Source organism: Leopardus geoffroyi, chromosome B2, assembly GCF_018350155.1.
Source record: "Leopardus geoffroyi isolate Oge1 chromosome B2, O.geoffroyi_Oge1_pat1.0, whole genome shotgun sequence".
NCBI classification, from domain to species: domain Eukaryota; kingdom Metazoa; phylum Chordata; class Mammalia; order Carnivora; family Felidae; genus Leopardus; species Leopardus geoffroyi.
This window is the reverse complement of record NC_059332.1, coordinates 110,102,575-110,108,465: the sequence shown is the minus strand read 5'-3', so window position 1 is coordinate 110,108,465 and position 5,891 is coordinate 110,102,575. Positions and strand designations below refer to the sequence as shown.

The 5,891-nt window shown below is 36.2% G+C and overlaps 1 pseudogene; it reads left to right on the top strand.

Annotated features, from left to right (window-relative positions):
• Window positions 1–3,412: 3,412 nt before the first annotated feature.
• On the top strand, window positions 3,413–4,366 carry LOC123608953 (annotated as a pseudogene).
• Window positions 4,367–5,891: the final 1,525 nt, after the last annotated feature.

Here is a 5,891-nt window from a genome sequence, read left to right as displayed (position 1 = left end):
CGAGCCCCGCGTCGGGCTCTGGGCTGATGCCTCAGAGCCTGGAGCCTGTTTCCGATTCTGTGTCTCCCTCTCTCTCTGCCCCTCCCCCTTTCATGCTCTGTCTCTCTCTGTCCCAAAAATAAATAAACGTTGAAAAAAAAAATTAAAAAAAAAAAATAAATAAAATAAAATCAAACATTATTTAGAATTTAATTCAGTGCAATTCATCAACAAATTTATCAATTTAAGTGTCTTCTATGTATCTAGCATTTTTTTCTGTGTATTTTAAATTATTCAGAGAAATAGAATTGTACAGTAGCTTCTATGATTTAGTTTCTTTAATTGAAATAAAATTAACATATAATATTACATTAATTTCAGGTGTGTAACATGATTCACTATTTGTATATATTGTGAAATGCTCATCACGGTAAGTCTAGTTAACATTTCTCACAGTACTAGTGTTTTTCTTGTAATAAGAGCATTTAAGATCTATTCCCTTAGCAATTCTCAAATGTACAATATACTGTTATTAACTATAGTCACCATACTGTACATTTCATCCCCATGACATTTAATTTATATCTGAAAGTGTGTACCTTTTGACTACCTTCACGCGTCTGGCCTATTCCCTGGCCCCTGCCTCTGACAATCACTAGTCTATTTTCTGTACTTAGGAGTTTGGCAGTTTGCTTGTTTGTTTTCAGATTTTACATTTACTTTACATATGAGTGAAATCATATGGTATTTGTCTTTCTCTGTCTGACTTACTTCACTTGGTAAAATGACTTCAAGGTCCATCCATGTTGTCAGTTGGCAAGATTTTCTTTTTTATGGCTGAATAATACTCCATTGTATTTACATACCATATTGTCTTTATACATTCATGCATTGTTAGACACTTGCTTATATGTCTTGGCTATTGTTAAAAATGCTGCATAGAAAATGAGGGTGCATATATCTTTTTGAGTTAGTGTTTTTGTTTCCTTTGGATAAATATCTGGAAGTAAAATTGTTGAATCATATGATAGTTCTATTTTAAGTTTTTGAGGAATCTGCATAACTGTTTTTCATATTGGCTGCACCAATTTACAGCCCTTACCCCTCACTGTAGATGAGCACAAAGTTTTCCTTATCTTCACTTCCTCACCAACACAGTTATTTCTTGTCCCCCCTCCCCCTCCCCATCTTTTGATAATAGTCATTCTGGGGGCGCCTGAGTGGCTTGGTCAGTTGAGCGCTCGACTTTAGCTCAGGTCATGATGTCACTGTTTGTGAGTTTGAGCCCCACATTGGGCTCTGTGCTGTCAGCTCAGAGCCTGGAGCCTGGTTCAGATTCTGTGTCTCCTTCTCTCTCTGCCCCTCCCCCACTTGTGCTCTGTCTCTCAAAAATAAATAAATGTAAAAAAATTTAAAAAAAAGAATAAGAAAAACAATTAAAAGAAAAAAAGAAACGAAAAAAGATAATAGTCATTCTGACAGGTGTGAGGTGACATCTCATTGTGGTTTTGATTTGCGTTTTCCTATGATTAGTGATGTCAAGCACCTTTTAATGTACCTGTTCACCATTTGTATATGTTATTTGGAAAAATACCTATTCAGATCCTCTGCCCATATCTCAATGGAATTGGTTGATTTTTGTTTGTTTTTGCCATTGAGTTGTATGAGTTCTTTAAATATTTTGGATATTAACCCCATATTGGATCTATGATTTGCAAATATTTTCTCCTATTCAGAATGCTGCCTTTTCATTTTGTTGATGTTTGCTGTGCAAAAACATTTAGTTTGATATAGTCTCACTTTTTATTTTTGCTTTTGTTGTCTTTGCTTTTGGAGTCAGATACAAAAAATCATTGCCAAGAATGATGTCAAGAAGCTCACTCCCTCTGTTTTCTTCTAAGAGTTTTATGGTTTGCAGGTCACGTTCAAGTCTTTAATCCATTTTGAGTTAGTTTTTGTGAATGGTATAAGATAGTGGTCCTCTTTTTCTTTCTTTCTTTCCTTCTTTCTTTCTTTCTTTCTTTCTTTCTTTCTTTCTTTCTTTGGTTTAATTTGGTTCAGTTGGGTGGTTGGTTGGTCGGTTGGGGATTTTTTTTGCATGTGACTGTCCACTTTTCCCAGCACCATTTATTGAAGAGACTATCTTTAGCCCCATTATATATTCTTGGCTGTTTTGTCATAAATTAGTTGATCATATATGCATGGCTTTACTTCTGGGCTCTATTTGTTTCATTGATCTATATGTCTATTTTTAGGCCACTACCATAATGTTTTAATTACTATGGCTTTTTAATATAGTTTGAAATCAGGATGCGTGATGCCTCCAACCATGTTCTTTCTCAAGGTTGCTTTGGCTATTTGAGGTCTTTAATAATTTTCTGATATTCAGTTTTTTAATGTTTATTTATTTTCAGAGAGAGAGTAGGGGAGGGGCAGAGAGAGAGAGAGAATCTTTAGCAGACTCTGCACTGTCAGCGCAGAGCTCCATGTGGGGCTCAGTCTCACGGTTTGTGAGAATCAAGAATCAGACAATTAAGTGACTGAGTCACCCAGTCACCTCATTTAATAATTTTGGGACTACATCAAAATAAAAAGCTCTTGTACATCAAAGGAAACCATCAACAAAACAAAACAAAAAAAACCCTACTGAATGGGAGAAGATATTTGCAAATGATATATCTGATAAGAATCAAGACCAAAATATATAAAGAACTTATACAACTCAACACCAAAAAAACTAACAATCCAATTAAAAAATGGGCAGAGGACCTGAATAGACATTTTCCCAAGGAAGACATACAGATGGCCAATAGACACATGAAAAGATGCTCAACATCACTAATCATCAGGAAAATTCAAATCAAAACAACAGTGATATATTATCTTACACCAATTAGAAAGCTAAAATCAAAATGACAGGAAATAACAAGTGTTGATGAGGATGTGGAGAAAAGGGAGCCCTCATGCACTGTTGGTAGGAAGGTGAATTGGTGCAGCCACAGTGGAAAACAGTATGGAGCTTCCTCAAAAAATAAAAGTAGAGGGGCGCCTGGGTGGCGCAGTCGGTTAAGCGTCCGACTTCAGCCAGGTCACGATCTCACGGTCCGTGAGTTTGAGCCCCGCGTCAGGCTCTGGGCTGATGGCTCATGATGGCTCAGAGCCTGGAGCCTGTTTCAGATTCTGTGTCTCCCTCTCTCTCTCTGACCCTCCCCCGTTCATGCTCTGTCTCTCTCTGTCCCAAAAATAAATAAACGTTGAAAAAAAAATTAAAAAAAAATAAATAAAAGTAGAAATAACATATAATTTAATAATTCCACTACTGGGTATTTACCCAAAGAAAATGAAAACACTAATTTGGAAATATATATGTACCCCTATGTTTTTTTGCAGCATTATTTACAGTAGCTAAGATATAGAAGTAACCTAAATGTCCATCAAAACATGAATGGATAAAGAAAATGTGACATGTATACGTATATACACGATGGAGTATTATGCAGCCATAAAAAGGATGACATTGTGTCATTTGAGACAATGTGGATGTACCTAAAGGGTATTATGCTAAGTGAAATAAGTGAGACATAAAAAGACAAATACCATATTATTTCACTTATGAGTGGAGTCTAAAAAAAATGAATAAACAAAAAGCAGAATCAGATCTATAAATATAGAGAACAAACTGTGGTTGCCAGAAGGAAGAGGAGTAGCATGTTGGGCAAAACAAGTAAGGGAGAGGGAGATACAGGCTTTCAGGTATGGAATGAATAAGTCATGGAAATAAAAGGCACGGTATAAGGAATCCAGTCAGTGATACTGTTAATAGCAGTGTAAGGTGGCAGATGTAGCTACACTTGAGGTGAACAGAGCATATTGTGCAAACCTGACAAATCACTAAGTCGATCATTGAAACTGCAATATTGTGTGTCAACTATACTCAAATAAATAAATAAAAGTTCAGTCTTTGCTCTTCTCTGCCATCGTGGTGTGTGTGGCTGACCGTTTCTCGCCATGTCTTCTCACAAGTCTTTCAGGATCAAGCGATTCCTGGCCAAGAAACAAAAGCAGAATTGTCCCATTACCCGGTGAATTCAGATGAAAACTGGTAATAAAATCCGATACAACTCCAAGAGGCGGCTTTGGAGAAGAACGAAGCTGGGTCTGTAAGGGATCGAACATGAGATGGCACACGTTTATGCTGCCTGAAAGTCATGTGTTTCTACACCACCACATCCTTACTGCCTGACCAGTAGATCTGTTTTATCAGGAAATTGACTTTTCTCTGTTATGATGTTTCTGCACCTATAGGTTGGCTCAGTAATAAACATGTGAGACCTCTTGGTTGAGGAAAAAAAAAGGTCAAACATGCCATTGGCAATTTAAAAGTTAAAAACATTATTTACAGGGGCGCCTGGGTGGCTCAGTTGGTTAAGCCTCTGACTTCAGCTCAGGTCATGATCTCGCAGGTTTGTGAGTTCGAGCCCCGCGTCGGGCTCTATGCTGACAGCTTAGAGCCTGGAGCGTGCTTTGGACTCTGTGTCTCCCTCTCTCTCTCTCTACCCCTCCCCCACTTTCTCTCTGTCTCTCTGTCACTCTTAAAAATAACTGAACATTACAAAATTTCTTTCTTTCTTTCTTTCTTTCTTTCTTTAATTTTAATTTTTTAAATGAAATTTATTGTCAAGTTGGTTTCCGTACAACACCCAGTGTTCATCCCAACAGGTGCCCTCCTCAATGCTCATCACCCACTTTCCCTTCCCTCCCACCCCCATCGACCCTCAGTTTATTCTCAGTTTTTAAGAGTCTCTTATGATTTGGCTCCCTCCCTCTCTAACTTTTTTTTTCCTTCCCCTCCCCCATGGTCTTCTGTTAAGTTTCTCAGGATCCACGTAAGAGTGAAAACATATGGTATCTGTCATTCTCTGTATGACTTATTTCATTTAGCATAACACTCTCCAGTTCCATCCATGTTGCTACAAAAGGCCATATTTCATTCTTTCTCATTGCCAAGTAGTATTCCATTGTGTATATAAACCACAGTTTCTTTATCCATTCATCAGTTGATGGAGCACTGCTAGGAAAAATTTTTTAAATAAATTAAAAAAAACACTATTTACAAACTATTTAAAAATAAATAATAATGAATGTGACCAAACTGATTCTCAGTTGAAGTTTTATAACTGTAAATGCTCAAAGGTAAAGAATGTAATCAATTAGAAAAATAACAAATATATGCAATAGTAAATTAAAAATAAAATAGTTATCAATAAATAAGCATTCATCAGAAAAATTAGGCATACTCAATAACCAACAAGGTGTGCTTTCAAAAAAATCAATGAAATGGAAAAGTGGGATCATTTTTGGAAGTCTATTTAATCAAAGAAAGGATACTGTAGAAATTGACATAAATGAGAATATCATAGTAGAATAGATGTATATTGAAAGTATCATCTGACTCCGTGCTGCCTATAATCAAAAGCTAGATGGAGAGAAAATATAAGAAACAAATGTTTTAATATAAATGAGTCAAGTTTTTTAAATTAAAAAAATTAAATTGGTTTCTTTTTCTCAGCATCTTCTGATAGCAAATGATTCCAAAATTAAGAAATGGCTTCTGGTCAATTCAAGCCCAACACAAAGCCCTTGTGAAGACCTCAAAAATCTTTGAGATATTATCTCATAGATCCCTTCAAATACTCAAAATATCCTATAAGTGTCTTAAGGACACAGTTTGAACACCCTTTCTGGTAAACATTAGGGCTTCTGAGAGTGTTAGGGGTGTTGTTCCTCCTGCAGGCTCACAGAGATCACAGGATGAAATTATTTACTTCAAGGAGATTTGTGAGTGGTATAATGGAGTGCATTAGAAACTGACACAAAAAAGCCTATGATTTTTTTTTCTTTTAAGAATTATA